Here is a 20,795-nt window from a genome sequence, read left to right as displayed (position 1 = left end):
TAGCTATATTGCGCCGACTAGAAGTATTCATGTTCACTACTCGCCGGCAACTGACAGAACTGGTGTACACACCACGGCTTCCACGCACGTCCACTGGATGGCACTGTGGCTGTTGACTGGATTATCGTCTTGTATACAGCATAAAACATGGATACATAATTCTACGTAATTGGGAATACATTATTAAGGACCATTTCTTTACATTATTATAGAATCAAAATCAGAGAAATATAGGAACTTTTAGATATAATTAATGAAAGTACGGAGTTCATTCAATAATTATAGAAACAAATAGGTCTGAGAAAAAAACTGTTAGTAGGGCAAGTTTGGTACTTTAAAGGTATTAAGTTGACATCACTGGGATGAGTCCTGATCAGCTGATGCATCAACATTGTTTTGTTTATAACCTCAAAAATACATTTCAAGATGGCGAGTCCGCTTGAAACGCCCACATTAGTTGAACAACGTTCTGTTATTTGATTTTTACTTGCTGAAGGCGAGAAATCAGTGAATATATACTGTCGAATGTTTGAAGTTTATGGTGAAAGTTTTATGAATCGAGCAAATTTTTACAAGTGGGAAGAGCATTTCGAAAATGGTTGCGGCTCAGTGACTGACGAACACTGTTCTGGCCGACTCCCTGACTTGAAAGTCGAATTGATGACATAATTCGTGTCGACCAGCATGTGACTGTGGAAATGCTAGTTGATAAGGTTCAAGTTACTGGTACAGTAACATTGTCTGTAACAAGCTGAAGTACCGTAAACAAAATGGTTCAAATGGCTCTGAGCACTATGGGACTCAACATATTAGGTCATAAGTCCCCTAGAACTTAGAACTACTTAATCCTAACTAACCTAAGGACATCACACACACCCATGCACGAGGCAGGATTCGAACCTGCGACCGTAGCAGTCCCGCGGTTCCAGACTGCAGCGCCAGAACCGCTAGACCACCGCGGCCGGCAACCGTAAACCTGTGCAAGATGGGTCCCAAAGCAGTTGACGCGGCTACACAAGGAAACAAGGTTGATAGTATGCACAGAGCTAAAGGAACGCTATGAAAGAGAAGGCGAGCATTTCGTCAACAAAATTTTAACTTGTGATGAAACTAGGATTATCTAATACGACCCAGAATCAAAAAGCATGGAGTGGAAGCACGCAAACTCACCTGTCAAGAAAATTGCAAAACCCAAGCATCAACAGGAAAAGTCATGTTAACGGTGTTTTGGGATGCTGAACGTCCAGTTTTTTTTGTGATTATCTCGAAGAGCATCGTACAATGCCAATACTACTCGGATTTGCTTTTAAACAAGGTGACGCCAGCCATGAGAGAGAGACGTCTTGGATCTCAGAGGAGAGGTGTGATTCACCACCAAGACAACGCACGTCCCCACATTGCTCAACTAACCGTAAAACCGTAGACAAAATGGGCTGGGAAGTATTGCCTCATCCCCCTTACAGTCCTGATTGACCACCTAGTGATTTCCATTTGTTTGCTGCACTGAAGGAAGCATTACATGGGGAAAGATGTTCCAGGACAACGAGGACGGGATAAAGTTTGTGGGAATTTGGTTCAAACATCAAGATAAAGAGTTCTTTGCAGCCAGAATAAAAAAAATGCTTGTAGCCTGTCGCAACAAGTGCATAAATGTTCAAGGAGATAATATTGAAAAGTAGATGAAGTGTTGCTTTGTAAAAATAAACGCTTTTTTCCACAGACTGATTCGTGTCTTTAATAATTGAATGACTCTCGCATCTTTGATAATTTTGAAGGATAAAATATGTATGGCATACATTAGGAAAGGTATCAGATAGATTATATAATGGTAAGACAGAGATTTAGGAACCAGGTTTTAAATTGTAAGACATTTCCAGTGGCAGATGTGGACTCTGACCACAATTTATTGGTTATGACCTGTAGATTAAAACTGAAGAAACTGCAAAAAGGTGGGAATTTAAGGAGATGGGACCCGGATAAACTGAAAGAACCAGAGGTTGTAGAGAGTTTCAGGGAGAGCATAAGGGAACAATTGACAGGAACGGGGGAAAGAAATACAGTAGAAGAAGAATGGGTAGCTTTGAGGGATGAAGTAGTGAAGGCAGCAGAGGATCAAGTAGGTAAAAAGACGAAGGCTAGTAGAAATCCTTGGGTAACAGAAGAAATATTGAATTTAATTGATGAAAGGAGAAAATATAAAAATGCAGTAAGTGAAGCAGACAAAAAGGAATACAAACGTCTCAAAAATGAGATCGACAGGAAGTGCAAAATGGCTAAGCAGGCATGGCTAGAGGACAAATGTAAGAATGTGGAGGCTTATCTCACTAGGGGTAAGATAGATACTGCCTACAGGAAAATTAAAGAGACCTTTGGAGATAAGAGAACCACTTGTATGAACATCAAGAGCTCAGATGGAAACCCAGTTCTAAGCAAAGAAGGGAAAGCAGAAAGGTGGAAGGAGTATATAGAGGGTCTATTCAAGGGCGATGCACTTGAGGACAATATTATGGAAATGGAAGAGGATGTAGATGAAGATGAAATGGGAGATACGATACTGCGTGAAGAGTTTGACAGAGCACTGAAAGACCTGAGCCGAAACAAGGCCCCCGGAGTAGACAACATTCCATTGGAACTACTGACGGCCTTGGGAGAGCCAGTCCTGACAAAACTCTTCCATCTGGTGAGCAAGATGTATGAAACAGGCGAAATACCCTCAGACTTCAAGAAGAATATAATAATTCCAATCCCAAAGAAAGCAGGTGTGGACAGATGTGAAAATTACCGAACAATCAGTTTAATAAGCCACAGCTGCAAAATACTAACACGAATTCTTTACAGACGAATGGAAAAACTAGTAGAAGCCGACCTCGGGGAAGATCAGTTTGGATTCCGTAGAAATACTGGAACACGTGAGGCAATACTGACCTTACGACTTATCTTAGAAGAAAGATGAAGAAAAGGCAAACCTACGTTCCTACCATTTGTAGACTTAGAGAAAGCTTTTGACAATGTTGACTGGAATACTCTCTTTCAAATTCTAAAGGTGGCAGGGGTAAAACACAGGGAGCGAAAGGCTATTTACAATTTGCATAGAAACCAGATAGCAGTTATAAGAGTCGAGGGGCATGACAGAGAAGCAGTGGTTGGGAAGGGAGTAAGACAGGGTTGTAGCCTCTCTCCGATGCTATTCAATCTGTATATTGAGCAAGCAGTAAAGGAAACAAAAGAAAAATTCGGAGTAGGTATTAAAATCCATGGAGAAGAAATAAAAACGTTGAGGTTCGCCGATGACATTGTAATTCTGTCAAAGACAGCAAAGGACTTGGAAGAGCAGTTGAACGGAATGGATAGTGTCTTGAAGGGAGGATATAAGATGAACATCAACAAAAGCAAAACGAGGATAATGGAATGTAGTCGAATTAAGTCGGGTGATGTTGAGGGTATTAGATTAGGAAATGAGACACTTAAAGTAGTAAAGGAGTTTTGCTATTTGGGGAGCAAAATAACTGATGATGGTCGAAGTAGAGAGGATATAAAATGTAGATTGGCAATGGCAAGGAAAGCGTTTCTGAAGAAGAGAAATTTGTTAACATCGAGTATAGATTTAAGTGTCAGGAAATCATTTCTGAAAGTATTTGTATGAAGTGTAGCCATGTATGGAAGTGAAACATGGACGGTAAATAGTTTGGACAAGAAGAGAATAGAAGCTTTCGAAATGTGGTGCTACAGAAGAATGCTGAAGATTAGATGGGTAGATCACATAACTAATGAGGAAGTATTGAATATGATTGGGGAGAAGAGAAGTTTGTGGCACAACTTGACCAGAAGAAGGGATCGGTTGGTAGGACATGTTCTGAGGCATCAAGGGATCACCAATTTAGTATTGGAGGGCAGCGTGGAGGGTAAAAATCGTAGGGGGAGACCAAGAGATGAATACACTAAGCAGATTCAGAAGGATGTAGGTTGCAGTAGATACTGGGAGATGAAGAAGCTTGCACAGGATAGAGTAGCATGGAGAGCTGCATCAAACCAGTCTCAGGACTGAAGACCACAACATCAACAACATTAGGAAACAAGAATTAGGTTCGCAATATACTAAATTCAGACAATTTTTAATACGTGATTCTTCAAGCAGTATGTCTATTCTGGTGCACTCTGTGAAGTTACCAGTCATCGAAGATCGTCCCCAGACTAATGGTCAGGGACATATAAATATGTTAAACATTTTGTTTTAAGCACATAAGCACAAAAAAGTTAAGGAGAGGTTTGAAATTACACTTAAAGTTTGTTGGAAGTTGCCTAGTTTTTCAATACAGGGTGAATACAGTTTTAGTAATTTGCGCTCCATTTTAAGCAAAATCTAGTTGGTCACGCATCACAGTGTTTGAGGTCATATCTCCTGAACTGTGTGTCGCACAACGATATAACTTTGCAGATACGTTCAGTGGTGTATTTCGATGCTGTCTGTAAACTGTGGTACGAATAGAGTAGACAGTTATGAAGGAATAAGTTAAGACGTCATGCCTGATGCTGTAGTTTGACTGTATAAACAGCGAAAATGTGGAGTTTTCAGCGGTGAAAAATTTTTCAAAAGCGTTTAAATTATTTGTAACATCTGTTGATGTCGCTAAGTGCTGCCATTCACAAATAGTGGGTGAATTTAGGCTGAGTGTATGCGAGTCGTCAGTTACGCTGCCGCGAGACAAACACTCTATCTTTAATGCTTGTCTTATTGTGTTAAACCTTCAGCATATGATAATACGTCCTAATGAGTAGTTTATATCATAATAATACACTAGTGGCCCTTAGAACTGCTACACCACGAACATGACGTGCTACAGACGCGAAATTTAACCGACAGGAAGAAGATGCTGTGATATGCAAATGATTAGCTTTTCAGAGCACAACAACAGAGATTAAGGCTGGCGCCGGTGGCGACACCTACAATGTGCTGACATGAGGAAACTTTCCAACCGATTTCTCATACACAAACAGCAGTTGACCGGCGTTGCCTGATGAAACATTGTTGTGATGCCTCGTGCAGCCTCCGTGGCTGCAGTTCCCCTTGACGCTGCATCACTGACAGAAGCGCCTGCGATGGTGTACTCATCAACGAACCGGGGTGCACGAATGGCAAAACGTCATTTTTTCGGATGAATCCAAGTTCTGTTTACAGCATCATGATGGTTCAAAATGGTTCAAATGGCTCTGAGCACTATGGGGCTCAACTTCTGAGGTCATCAGTCCCCTAGAACTTAGTACTTAAACCTGACTAACCTAAGGACAACACACACGCCCATGCCCGAGGCAGGATTCGAACCTGCGACCGTAGCGGTCGCGCAGTTCCAGACTGTAGCGCCCAGAACTGCTCGGCCACTCCGGCCGGCATCATGACGGTCGCATCCGTGTTTGGCGACATCGCGGTGAACGCACATTGGAACCGTGTATTCGTTATCGCCATACTGACGTATCACCCGGCGTGATGTTATGGGGTGCAATTGGTTACACGTCTCGGTCACCTCTTGTTTGCATTGACGGCACTTTGAACAGTGGACGTTACATTTCAGATGTGTTATGACCCGTGGCTCTACCCTTCATTCGATCCTTGCGAAACCGTACATCTCTGCAGGATAATTCATGACCGCATATTGCAGGTCCTGTACGGGCCTTTCTGGATACAGAAAATGTTCGACTGGTGCCCTGGCCAGCATTCTTCAGATCTCTCACCAATTGAAAACGTCTGGTCAGTGGTGGCCAAGCAACTGGCTCGTCACAATACGCCAGTCACTACTCTTGATGAACTATGATATCGTGTTGAAGCTGCATGGGCAGCTGAACCTGTACACGCCATCCAAGCTCTGTCTGAGTCAATGCCCAGGCGTATCAAGGCCGTTATTACGGCCAGAGGTGGTTTTTCTGGGTACTGATTTCTCAGGATCCATGCACCCAAATTGCATGAAAATGTAATCTCATGTCAGTTCTAGTATAATATATTTGTCCAATGAATACCCGTTTATCATCTGCATTTCTTCTTGGTGTAGCAATTTTAATGGCTAGTAGTGTATTAATATTGTGGTATATTAAGAATAGAGAAGGGAAGAGCTGTCGTATTGAACAGGAGCATGAAATTACTCACAACACTCTTTGAAAGTAACGTAATTTTGCTGTATAGCAATCTACAGTTTATCTGTTTTCAATTTAAAAAGTTCGTGATAGTGAATTATCCTTGAAACTACGATGGGGATAACAGTTTGCGTGGCAGTGGGCCTACAGATCAAATATTGTTTATCCGCTTATATTTGGTATTCTTGTGTATTTTGCCGCACGAAACGAACAGCAGCTCACTTTTCGCGCAGACAAGTATGGTGAAGTGCGAGATAATACCATACGCTTGCAGGCCGTTATGAAACCAACTTCCTGTAACTGCAGCTTTAAGTCCGCCTGATCCAGGTCATTAGAAGAATCGCAGTAGCTCACTGAAACGTTCTAGTGGGGCTACACCTACGTCTACATATGTACACCGCAAGTCATCTTACGATGTGTGACGGAGTGTAGCTTTGCTACCCCTATCATTTGCTATCTTTTCTGTTCCATTAGCGTATGTTGCGTGAGAATGACTTGTCAAACTCCCGTATGAGCACTGGTTTCTCAGATTTTTTTCGTCGTGGTCATTTCATCTTCGATCTTACATTCACGGAAGTTCAACAGTAGCCTTCTCCGTGCTACACATCACCTCTCGTGTAGTGTCTGCCGCTGGAGTTTCTTGGGCGTCCGTAACGGTCTCTTGATTACTAAAGGATCCCGTGACCAAATGTGCCGATTTTCGATGGATCTTCTCTCTCTCTCTCTCTCCTGATAATCCTTAATCCTACTTGGTGACGGTCCCAGATTGATGAACAATACTCAAGAATCGGTCGAACAAGTAATTTGTAAGCCACTTTTTTTGTGGATGATTTACAGTTCTTTAAGATTCTTCCAAATCAAACTCACAAGGGGACCGCCTCTACTGGTCATCACCGATTTCGATCAAATTTATGATATAGGCACAGCTTGGCCGCAAATGAAAATGATTGAAATAGGAGTTCCAGATGGGCAAAAGTCTAGGAAAAAAAACATTTTTGTCGGGGGTCGTGCGAAGCATGAGCCATTTATGCTGGTGCAGTTCCGAGGAAGCAACTGGCGCAGCGGATCATGTACTGAAAGATAAACAACGGGTGACGGGGTCGAGTCCCCTTGTGGAAACACTTTTTCAGTGTTTTTCAGTGTTTGCGGTACTTACACTGAGAACAGAAAATGAACTAAGTAGCCGACTCGTATACAACGGAAAAATTATTGCTCATGGTCTACAAACTACGCTGTTTTGGTCCGAGGACTCAGAAAACGGTGGATGAATACGCGGCAAAATGTAGGAATGTCGCCATTATTTCGTCAAAAACTGGGAAACTTGCAACATCCTTACACAAAAACTGTTTGGCTGATGTGATGAAACCCTGCCCAACGACCTGGCCACAATTGTAACACCGGTTCCCGTCGCATCACCGAAGATAAGCGCTGACGGTGTGTGGCGGAGGGTACTTTGAGTACCTCTATCGGTTCTCCCTTCTATTCCAGTCTCGTATTGTTCGTGGAAAGATAGATTGTCGGTATGCCTCTGTGTGGGCTCTAATCTCTCTGATTTTATCCTCATGGTCTCTTCGCGAAATATACGTAGGAGGGAGCAATATACTACTTGACTTCTCGGTGAAGGTATGTTCTCGAAACTTTAACAAAAGCCCGTACCGAGCTACTGAGCGTCTCTCCTGCAGAGTCTTCCACTGGAGTTTATCTATCATCTCCGTAACGCTTTCGCGATTACTAAATGATCCTGTAACGAAGAGCGCTGCTCTCCGTTGGATCTTCTCTATCTCTTCTATCAACCCTATCTGGTACGGATCCCACACTGCTGAGCAATATTCAAGAAGTGGGCGAACAAGTGTACTGTAACCTACTTCCTTTGTTTTCGGATTGCATCTCTTTAGGATTCTTCCAATGAATCTCAGTCTGGCATCTGCCTTACGGACGATTAATTTGATATGGTCATTCCATTTTAAATCACTCCTAATGCCTATTCCCAGATAATTTATGGAATTAACTGCTTCCAGTTGCTGACCTGCTATATTGTAGCTAAATGATAAAGGATCTTTCTTTCTGTGTATTCGCAGTACATTACACTTGTCTACATTGAGATTCAATTGCCATTCCCTGCACCATGTGTCAATTCGTTGCAGCTCCTCCTGCATTTCAGTAGAATTTTCCATTGTTAGAACCTCTCGATATACCACAGCATCATCCGCAGAAAGCCTCAGTGAACTTCCGATGTTATCCACAATGTCATTTATGCATACTGTGGATAGCAACGGTCCTACGTCACTCCCCTGGGGCACACCTGAAATCACTCTTACTTCGGAAGACTTCTCTCCATTGAGAATGACATGCTGCGTTCTGTTGTCCAGGAACTCTTCAATCCAATCACACAATTGATCTGATAGTGCATATGCTCTTACATTGTTCATTAAACGACTGTGGGAAACTGTATCGAATGCCTTGCGGAAGTCAAGAAACACGGCATCTACCTGGGAACCCGTGTCTATGGCCCTCTGAGTCTCGTGGACGAATAGCACGAGTTGGGTTTCACACAATCGTATTTTTCGAAACCCATGCTGATTCCTACAGAGTAGATTTCTAGTCTCCAGAAAAGTCATTATACTCGAACATAATACGTGTTACAAAATTCTACAGCTGGTCGACGTTAGAGATATAGGTCTATAGTTCTGCACACCTGTTCGACGTCCCTTCTCGAAAACGGGGACGACCTGTGCCCTTTTCCAATCCTTTGGAACGCTACGCTCTTCTAGAGACCTCCGATACACCGCTGCAAGAAGGGGGGCAAGTTCCTTCGCGTACTCTGTGTAAAATCGAACTGGTATCCCATCAGGTCCAGTGGCCTTTCCTCTTTTGAGCGATTTTAATTGTTTTTCTATCCCTGTCATCTATTTGAATATCTACCATTTTGTCATCTGTGCGACAATCTAGAGAAGGAACTACAGTGCAGTCTTCCTCTGTGAAACAACTTTGGAAAAAGACATTTAGTATTTCGGCCTTTAGTCTGTCATCCTCTGTTTCAGTACCATTTTGGTCACAGAGTGTCTGGACATTTAGTTTTGATCCACCTACCGCTAAGACCAAAAGTTCTTAGGATTTTCTGCCAAGTCAGTACATAGAACTTTACGCTCGAATTCATTGAACGCCTCTCGTATAGCCCTCCTCACACTACATTTCGCTTCCCGTAATTTTTGTTTGTCTGCAAAGCTTTGGCTATGTTTATGTTTGCTGTGAAGTTCCCTTTGCTTCCGCAGCAGTTTTCCAACTCCGTTGTTGTACCATGGTGGCTCTTTTCCATCTCTTATGACCTTGCTTGGCACATACTCATCTAATGCATATTGTACGATGGTTTTCACCTTTGCCCACTGATCCTCAACACTATCTGTACTTGAGACAAAACTTTTGTGTTGAGCCGTCAAGTACTCTGAAATCTGCCGAGCGCTGTTGGCAAGCCCGGATGCACCCAGCCCTTGTGAGGCCAACTGAAAAGCTACTTGATCGAGGAAAAGCGGATCTTGTCACGAAAACTGACAACGTGCCCCTAGGTTGAGGATGACACGGCGGTCAGTCGGTACCGACGTCAGTCGGTTCAAACTGGTTCAAATGGCTGTGAGCACTATGGGACTTAACAGCTGTGGTCATCAGTCTCCTAGAACTTAGAACTACTTAAACCTAACTAACCTAAGGACAGCACACACATCCATGCCCGAGGCAGGATTCGAACCTGCGACCAGGTCAGTCGGTACTTGAGGTCTTTTCTGACGGAATTTAGACGAAACTGTACGTGTAGGAGGGTTTCTTCTATTATTTTACTCGCGAGAAAGAGAGAAAAATCCACAACAGTGCGACAATATCTATCAAGATGAATAAGGATTGAAATCGTGCAGTATTAAAATGATTCCCCCGAAACGCACTCCGCTAACGCAATCTTTCGATATCTGTTTTTATCGTCACGTAAGCAGTTTGGTCAAGAGCCTTCAAAACTGCTCTTATCTCATCCAGAGAGAAAATCCCGAGAAGACTGCATCAAAATACATTCCGTTGTATATTACCAGGTATGCTCGGAATATTTTACGAAAGGATACGTCAGGTGTGGTTTGTTGCCAAACTGTACGATGTGAGCGACTCTTTTATGATTCGAAACCAAATTTTAAAACAAACGTGTAATTGTAAGAACGAGGCTTTCGTAACGTGTGCAAGATGCAAATAAAGTTGCAACTCCCAGCAAGTGTAATTAATCAAATTGTAATTCATCAAATTTAATTTTACACACGAAATTCTTGTGTACACCTCATAATCCCTTGCTGTAAATCTATTTCCAATCTCAAATATTCCTTTTTCTTTTCTTTTCATGCCTTTCGTAAAAAATATTAGTAAAAATAACATACTGAACATTATTTCGATTTGTTTGCCTTGTAAGTAACGTAAAAATGGAAAATAAAGCTAAGCTTCTACATAGGGACCTGACTCGAAGACCCTCGCACTACCGTTCTGGACTCTTTCCGGTGCGCTAACCGCTGCCTATGAACTTGGCCAACATAAATGGCTCGTGCCTCGTCAGACCCGTGCCAGGACGCTGCTTTCTTTTTTCAAACGCTTGTCTATCTTGAGTTTCCCACTTTGTTCCATTTCTGGCCATGTACCATAAATTTGGGCGAAATCAGCGCTGACCAGTCAGCGTGCCCCCCTTGACAGCCTTTTCCTGCAATCTACTTTTTGGTCATTCTACTTAAACTCGATCCGTTCGGCCACTCCTAGATATTTTACGATTGCTACTGTTTCCAGCGAGCTTTTACCAACAGTGTAATCGAACAGTAATGGTTATGTCGGCTTCTGTCTTGGAGTTTTGTACTCAACGTTTGTTTGATAAGTTTTCTGACGTTTCGCCAGCACGAGAGGCTGCCGTTGTCAAAGCTTTACCGGCCATTGATGGTGGTGGTGGGTGAAGCTTTGACAATGCCAGCCACTCGTGCTGCCGTAACGTCAGAAAAATTACCAAACAATCGTCGGCCGAAGAACCCGAGACAGAAGCCAACAGCCAATTTGCCAGCAAGTGGCCACGAAAGCCTTAACAATTCTGTAGTAATGGATGTCTTCGGCTACTTAGGCCCACTATGTCACGTTTATTGACGTTGAGGGTTAACTGCCAGTCCTTGAACAAATAATGGCTCCTCTACAGGTTACTCTGTGTTTCGCTGCAGTATTCATGCTCTGAAACCTTCCTACAGCCAACAGCATTGTCAGCAAGAAGCCTTTGTAGGAGGTGAGGTACTGGCAGAATTGAAGCTGTGAGCACAGGTCGTGAGTCGTGCCTGGGTAGCTCAGTTGATAGAGCACTTGCCCACGAAAGGCAAAGGTCCCGATTTCGAGTCTCAGTCCAGCACACAATTTTACTCTGTCAGGAAGTTTCAACCTTTATAGAGTTTTCTAAGTTATTCACTACTTATATATATATATATATATATATATATATATATATATATATATATATATATATATATATATATATATATATATATATATATAATGTAAGATGGCAAGAACTATGCCCCTTATGTGAAGTCATTAAAGATCATCTAACTCACACTGAGCGATCAGTAGGGCTGAACAAAATGACTGACAAGGCACATTGCATCTTGTAGAGGGTATAGTATGGAAGTATTGGAATAATTAATGTCGGGTGATGCTTTTAAAATAATTCACATGACATGAAAACTTTATGGAAACGAGTAGCTTTACTGTATGCTAGTTTACCCCAGGGAAGTATTTAGAGTTGACCGTGGCTGGCTGGGGAACGGCGAAGGGAAGCGACAATAGGCAGCTTAGGGCGCCTCAAGCTCTGAGAAAGCGGTAACGCAGCACGGCCTCCAGCCGCCTTAAGATGAGTGACAGCATGGGTCGTTGACCCCTACCCCACGCTAGTGTACCGGGAAGCAGACGGAGAACTTGTACGCCTGTTGATAAATGTCCGTCGTCCCGTTTGCAGGGAAACATGCGAGAAAGCCGCGCAAAGCTACGGTGGGACGGTCAACAGAGGTCAAAATATGCGTGTTCGTGACTATAGCAACTTCACTCTGAATTCACGGTCCACAGAGTCTGAAGTAAATCAGGTGAAGAGCGACAGAATGAAATACGGCGGCCTCTGATGGGAACATAGGACCGAGGAATTTGAAGTACTCTCCTGGGAATCAGAATTCCGGAAAAATTGGTGTTTGCAGACGCTAACCTTGATGGGTGGCCTGGGAGGAGCTAAATAACAGAAGTTGAGTGGAAGGGAAATTTTGTGGGAATTTGTTCACTTCCCAGAGCAGGCATTGGTCGGCACTGGGAAGCGATGCATAATTGACGTGACTTGCGCTGCAATTGGCGTACGTGATTTTGCTGGAGGGGAAACCGAGGCGAAAAGCAGACTGGGAGAAGTCCCCGTAGAGGTCTTCCGTTCCCAGCTTGCCTAGAGTGCGGATGTGGCGTTCTTTACTCAGCTTGCCTGAGAAAGAGTGAGCATCTCTGCAGTTTAGGACTTAGCAAATGGAACGATTGAGCTTGGAGACAGAAAGTTTTGGGTTCAGCTATGTACTGAGCAAGATAGCTAGGAGTGAATAGACGAGCGCAGCCTTGCAGCACCACGAGGTCGGCCGACGTCCGCACAACGACGCCGCTCCGCAACGCTGCATTCGGTGATATTGCGCCCGCTCCGGCCACTGATTAATTTGTTGGGTCACGTCGGCAAAGTTTCCATGAGGGTTTCATGGGCCTTATATTGTAGATTTCTTCTCGCACTTCGCATTGCGCCTGGGTCAGTCGATAGGAATTACTTTTGATTTATCGCGCTTTACTCCACGCAAACGCAATTTATTACCACTGCCTGTTAGGAGAGTCATGTAATGTGATGATTGAAGGTCTTGAGTTAAAATAAAGCTTTACTAATCGACTGCATCTGTTTTGAATCAAGTAGTTGAAATCCCAAGTCAATTTCTTAATTAATTTTATGTTCAACATTTGCATCTAGTGTTCAATAGCTGAATATAACATCAATGTGCACCCCTTTTTAATTAAAAAGGATCAATTCTGAATCAATTAATGTCAACAATGCCACCGCAGTTCAATCAGGAGTCACAGGGCCTTATTATTTTCTTTGCGTTATCCGACATTGCGGCAGTTTTGCACTCTCTGTTGATCTGTTAGTCAATTACCTGGTGTGAAAACACGCCAGAACCAGATAAGTGACGGGTGGGGTGTTACAACAACAGTAAATTGTAAGGTCCACATAGCATTCCCTCGTGGCATTTGTGGATTTCATTCCGTACTGAGTTACGCCTCTGAAAAAGTTCTGAATACAGTCACAAATCTGCTCCTATTATCTGTAAGCTCACTTTTTCTTCACTGTTGTATTCAATGCCTTCCGAAAATCGATGCACAAGGTATCCTCGTGTACTCCTTTATCTACGTCACTCTGGGTTTCGTGGACGAAGAGAGCAAGATCTCCTTTTAAGGCATCTACGTTCGTCTTTAGAGAGGAGATTTTCGCTCTCCAGAAACATCCTTATCTGTGAGTTCGCAATTCTACAGCAGATTGGCGTCAGCGTAACAGGTAGTAATGCGTTGCTTCAGGTAGCGCGTTCTTCTTCTTCTTCTTCTTCCGTATCCGGATGCACCAATTATATATTCCCTTCCCAGTAATTAGCAACGTAGGTTGCTTTGTCATTGACTTTCAAAATATCGTCTTTAGTGCATGTTATAGACATGTATGGGCAAATCAATAGGTGGTCCAAGTCCTGTATTGCTCCGCATTCACACTTATCGCTATTACTGTAGCCCCATTTAAATAGGTTCGATTTTCATCCAGTTACTCCAGTGCGCAGCCGGTTTAATGACCTCCAAGTTGTAAAAGGTAGTTGAAATCCTGCAGATCACTCCTCAAGCAGTTCCATTGGGGAGTGTGGCACCATTTCTTCCCAAAGAGATAGCCGCCTTGCGGCGGGCTTGGTGGCGAGCTCTTCAGTAGTTTCAATGAAACTCCTGCGGGATTTCAGCCGGACACGTTGTTTTCGGTGCATATTCATCTGGTGTCGAGGAGCATTCTTTTGTTTTGATTTTTCGATCTCGGCGGCTACTTGTCTGCGGATAGTGGGTGGTGCTATGCCTATGACGGGATAAATTTTGTCTTTGGGAGTTGGTTTGAGGCATCCTGTGGCAATACGTGGCAGAGTTCCATCAAACTGGCGCCGCGTATTCCGCTGCTGCGATACTCAGCGCCAGACCCGTGGTGTGCAAAACGTGTGGTTGAGCTCCCCACGATGTACCTGTTAGCTTCCGCAGTATGTTGTTCCTGGCACAGACCTTTTTTTTAGTGTTGTAGGTAGCGCGTTTACGCCTGTGGTTCCAACGTTCCCCACAAGTGTTTACCGTAACCGAATCTTACCACAAAACTGGAGCCACGTTACTACGATAGGCTCCAGGGCCACCAGCGACCGACGGAGAACGCTTCCGCGCCTTCGTGCCTCTAATAAGTCCCGCACACGCAGTGCTGTTCACTGTGGTGTTTGCACAACAGACTTTCTGTTTGCTCTCATCTGTTCACAAACCTGCAGCAGCGCCCGTTGGGTATTTTCGCTGTGTGTTTGCTTCGGTTTTATTTCCAACAAATACCGAGGCGCCTTATTTCGACCCCTTCTCTGTAACAACCGTAATATTTACTTAACTGTGGATTGTGCTAAAACCGTTGATCAGCTAATACGGTGCATGCTACTAAACCTCAGGGTGTGGTGTAAGCTGCGCTCAATGTAATTTGCGCTCAGGAAAGATAGACGAAAGGTCCTCTACCTCTTGTATGAATTCCGCAACTTTCCTGATAGGTAGAAGAGCGAAGGCTCTTTCGCAATGTACTAATGGAAAGTACTGTAGATGCCCGAAGAAAAACAGTAATCCCGAAATTTTTAATATCACCAGTACTCATAATTTATTTCATTTTCTGTCCAACACAATCATAGAATTTTTACTTATTCTGGCATCTTGAGAAACTACAATGGAAAAAATAAAAACCAAATTATAAGTATGGAAACTTCCTGGCAGATTAAAATTGTGTGCCTGACCGAGACTCGAACTCGGAACCTTTGCCTTTCGCGGGCAAGTGCCCATTTGGTAGAGCACTTGCGCGCGAAAGGCAAAGGTCTCGAGTTCGAGTCCCCGTCCGGCACACAATTTTAATCTGCCAGGAAGTTTCAAAACCAGCGCACACTCCGCTGCAGAATGAAAATTTCTGGAAACATCCCCGAGGCTGTGGCTAAGCCATGTCTCCACAATATCCTTTCTTCTAGTAGTGCTAGGACCTGCAAGGTTCGCGGGAGAACTGTGAAATTTGGAAGGTAGGAGACGAGATACTGGCGGAAGTACAATTCTGAGGACGGGTTCTCAGTCGTGCTAGGGTAGCTCAGTTGGTAGAGCACTTTCCCGCGAAAGGCAAAGGTCCCGAGTTCGAGCCTCGGTCCGGCAAACAATTTTAATCTGCCAGGAAGTTTCAAAACCAGCGCACACTCCGCTGCAGAGTGAAAATTTCATTCTGTATAAGTACGGCATTTAAAAACCGTATCTTTTTTACTTGACATAGCATACTTCGAAACAAATATAAAATAATTTATCGTCTTTACGCAAGGATCAGCACATGGAATACGTAATGTGCCTAAGAGGCACTGCTATACTAACTGAAAGGCTAGGAGTATATTACCACACTTGCTTTTAATTTCACCGAAGGTTGTTCTGACTTTCCTATACGCTGACTCAGTACTTCGGACAATCATTTCTTTTTCGATTTTTTCACATTTTTCATGAAGTCACTTCGCATCTGCTCCCTTGCATTTGCCATTTATTTCATTCCCAGGAGACCTGAATTTCTGTATTCCTGAATTTCCCTGAATGTTTTTGTAATTTCTATTTTCGTCGATCAACTGAAGTATTTCTTCTGTGACCTAAGGTTTCTTCGTTGTTACCTTCTTTGTACCTTAGATTTTCTTTCCAGCTTCTGTGATTGCCCTTTTTAGTGATGTACGGTCCTCTTCAACTGAACTGCCTAGTGTGCTATTCCGTATCGCAGCATCTATAGCCTCACGGAACTTCAAGAATTTCCCTTCATTCCTTGCGCACTGATCCTTCCTGACTAATCTCTTAAACTACGGATTACTCTTCTTCACTACCAAATTGTGATCTGAGAATGTATCAGCACCTGAGTAAGCCTTACAATCCACTATCTGATTTCGTAATCTAACCGAACTCTTCCGTATCTCCCGGCCTTTTCCAAATATATCTCTTTCTTTTGTAATTGTTGAATAGAGTATTCGCTATTACTGGCTGAAATTTATTGCAAAACTCAATTATCCTTTCTCTTCTATCACACCTAATACCAAGCCCATATTCCCCCGTTACCCTTTCTTCTGCTGTTTCTCCTACAACTGCATTCCAGTCCCTCCTTTGACGTATTAAATTACCTGTTCAGTATGCTCATACTCTCTCTCTATCTCTTCATCTTCTGCTTGCAAGGTCGACATGTGAACCTGAACTATCACGGTCCCTTGCCCGCATCTCGTGGTCGTGCGGTAGCGTTCTCGCTTCCCACGCCCGGGTTCCCGGGTTCGATTCCCGGCGGGGTCAGGGATTTTCTCTGCCTCGTGATGGCTGGGTGTTGTGTGCTGTCCTTAGGTTAGTTAGGTTTAAGTAGTTCTAAGTTCTAGGGGACTGATGACCGTAGCAGTTCAGTCCCATAGTGCTCAGAGCCTATCACGGTCGGTGTTGGTTTGCTGCCGATTCTGATAAGAACAACCCTATCACTGAACTGTTCACAGTGACACACTCTCTGCCCTACCTTCCTGTTCATAACGAATACTACTCCTAACAGATTAATCTGTCGCTGTAATCTCTGACACCAGTAAATAGTCATCCAATAAATTATTGATAAAGGACTGCAACTGATAACTAAATGAAACAATAATTTCAAATAACTCAATTTAGTACATGTAATTAATCAGATTCACAATAAACAAATTGAGATCGATAAATTAAGGCCTTGGCAAGCTTGGACAAGGGATCTGGAATGTTATTCAAGTGCACGCTTATGTGCACAAAAGTTATATTCATGGAGGATATCCTGTGATTGACGTCAGTACACAGAAGGATATGTGTGTGTGATCTATTGACAGCGTTGAAAGCATGTTGAACCGTGTGCACAAAATAAGTCGTCGAGTTGAAGACTGGAATTACTAACTGTGGTGTCACGGGCAGACACCACACTTGCTAGGTGGTAGCTTTTAAATCGACCGCGGTCCGCTAGTATACGTCGGACCCGCGTGTCGCCACTATCAGTGATTGCAGACCGAGCGCCGCCACACGGCAGGTCTAGAGACGCTTCCTAGGAGTCGCCCCAGTTGTACAGCCGACGTTGCTTGCCATGGTTCACTGAGAATTACGCTCTCATTTGCCGAGACGATAGTTAGCATAGCCTTCAGCTACGTCAATTGCTACGACCTAGCAAGGCGCCATTTATCTTTTGCTGGTTCTCTTATAAAGCCTGTACCGTCAGACCTATGTTCTCCAATTATGGAATAAAGTTAAGTATTCTACCAGTTACGTCCTGTTTGCTAGTCTTATTTCTTTGACCTGTTCCAGACCTCACGACAGTTTGCGTGAGCTTTCACAGCGTGCATTTCGGCCTCCTCCAGCTACAAGGTGTTGGCTCTTCTGCCAACACATCACTAACCATTATTACAAAAAACTTCGCCTTTCCCTGACGCTCGCCGGCCGCTGTGGCCGAGCGGTTCTAGGCGCTTCAGTCCGGAACCGCGCGACCGCTACGGTCGCAGGTTCGAAACGTGACTCGGGTGTGGATGTGTGTGATGTTCTTAGGTTAGTTAGGTTCAAGTAGTTCTCAGTTCTAGGGGACTGATGACCTCAGATGTTAAGTCCCACAGTGCTCAGAGCCATTTGAACCATTTTTTTGTAATAACCTGAAGTAAATCGATGAAGAACTTCTCTAGATTTTTGGTAACAATTTTAAACAACGACTAGTCTTTTAGTGTTTTAGATCTAAGCTTATTCGCTACACCAAGGATATCTACTTCAAAGATACTCATGCTGCCAAAGTAGGCAAAGAAAGTCCGAATTTTTTGTGAAAGGGATAAATTACAAAATCATTTTCGTTGCGTAAGAATTAATTTCACACCCGCAGCATCAAGCCCCAGAAGACTATTACTCCCTCCCCCTTTCCAGCTACCACCATCCTCTCATCTCATCATCCAGCGTTGCCGCAGACAGACTAATGCGAAGAGCTGCATCAAACCAGTCTTCGGGCTGAAACTGCAACAGCAACGTTTTAAATGGTCAGTCCACCCCTTCTGGGGAGATAGATATATCAGCGTGCGCTAGCGACCTAAGTCAACAGAGGAGGTAGTTTTGCAGCGACGACAGGTGTTGGAGACTGATAGCTGGCAGTGGAGCGCAGACACACAGTGAACTTTTGAGGGCGGGCGCATGCCGGAGAACGGTGAAGCTGGGCGTAACTAAGGGGATGACGCGGCCCGCCGCTCGGAATCACGCGATTACGCGTCCAGCGCGCGCCGTGACGCACGCGCCGTTTTCCCAGGCGACGCCGACGTCACAGCACGCAGGTGCCACGCACGGCGCCCAGGTATGCGTGGCCGGCGTGCCCTCGCGTGCCACACGCGTCTGCCGGGACACCCTGCGTGCAGGCGCCACCTGCCACACTCTGGCGCGACTCTCTGCGGCACATGACCTACATCCGGACGTTGCCGTCATTCCATCAAATTCGTACTGTGTAGGTGCAGAGGAGGTGCGGCCAGGAGATTGAAGGATATGGCCAACTGAAGAGAGTTTTTGTGTCGAAAGAGGTAGTTAGAAATTAACTTATACAGGGTGAGACACCTAACGTTACCGCTAGATAAACAGGGTGATTCAAAAAGAATACCACAACTTTAGGAATTTAAAACTCTGCAACGACAAAAGGCAGAGCTAAGCACTATCTGTCGGCGAATTAAGGGAGCTATAAAGTTTCATTTAGTTGTACATTTGTCCGCTTGAGGCGCTGTTGACTAGGCGTCAGCGTCAGTTGATGCTAAGATGGCGACCGCTCAACAGAAAGCTTTCTGTGTTATTGAGTACGGCAGAAGTGAATCGACGAGAATCCGCGGGAAACAACTCAGTATGAACGTGACTCGCCTAAGGTGAACGTTTTCTGTGCCATTTCAGCCAATAAAGTTTTTGGTCCCTTTTTCTTCGAAGGTGCTACTGTAACTGGACTACAGTATCTGGAGATGTTAGAGAATTGGCCGTTCCCGCAGCTCGAACAAGAAGCACAACAATTCATATTTCATATTTCACTGGCCTCCAAGAAGCCCTGATCTTACCCCCTGCGATTTTTTCTTATGGGGGTATGTTAAGGATATGGTGTTTCGGCCACCTCTCCCAGCCACCATTGATGATTTGAAACGAGAAATAACAGCAGCTATCCAAACTGTTACGCCTGATACGCTACAGAGAGTGTGGAACGAGTTGGAGTATCGGGTTGATATTGCTCGAGTGTCTGGAGGGGGCCATATTGAACATCTCTGAACTTGTTTTTGAGTGAAAAAAAAACCTTTTTAAATACTCTTTGTAATGATGTATAACAGAAGGTTATATTATGTTTCTTTCATTAAATACACATTTTTAAAGTTGTGGTATTCTTTTTGAATCACCCTGTATTTCGTAAACCACATCAAATACTGACGAACCGATTCCACAGACCGAACGTGAGGAGAGGGGCTAGTGTAATTGTTTAATACAAACCATACAAAAATGCACGGAAGTATGTTTTTTATCACAAACCTACGTTTCTTTAAATGGAACCCCGTTAGTTTTGTTAGCGCATCTGAACATATAAACAAATACGTAATCAGTGCCGTTTGTTGCATTGTAAAATGTTAATTACATCCGGAGGTATTGTAACCTAAAGTTGACGCTTGAAACCTCCGACGTTCAGTTGCGTGTTGTAACAAACACTTCATTGCAGGGGCCCAAGCAGCTGCTACATACATCGCGTTTCTACAGAATGATCTGCCAACGTTGCTCTAAACTGTCCCACTGGAAACGCGTCGACGTATGTAGTATCAGCATGATGGTGCACCTTCACATTCCGCAATTAACACTAGGCTGACCCTTGACAGGATGTTTGACAGGCGTTTCATAGGACGTGGAGGACGCATAAATTGTCCAGCCCGTTCTCCTGATCTTACGCCTCTGGACTTCTTTCTGTGGGGTACGTTAAAGGAGAATGTGTACCGTGATGTGCCTACAACCCCAGAGGATATGAAACAACGTATTGTAGCAGCCTGCGCGATATTACACCAGATGTACTGCGGCGTGTACGACATTCATTACGCCAGAGATTGCAATTGTGTGCAGCAAATGATGGCCACCACATTGAACATCTATTGGCCCGACATGTCGGGATACACTCTATTCCACTCCGTAATTGAAAGCGGAAACCACGTGTGTACTGTACCTCACCCCTCATGGTAATGTGCATGTCCGTCAGTGAAAAAGACCAATAAAAAGGTGTTAGCATGTGGACATAATGTGCTGTTCCAGTCTCTTCTGTACCTAAGGTCCAT

This window comes from Schistocerca cancellata, chromosome 3, assembly GCF_023864275.1.
Source record: "Schistocerca cancellata isolate TAMUIC-IGC-003103 chromosome 3, iqSchCanc2.1, whole genome shotgun sequence".
In the NCBI taxonomy this organism is placed as follows: Eukaryota; Metazoa; Arthropoda; class Insecta; order Orthoptera; family Acrididae; genus Schistocerca; species Schistocerca cancellata.
This window is presented reverse-complemented; position numbering follows the sequence as displayed.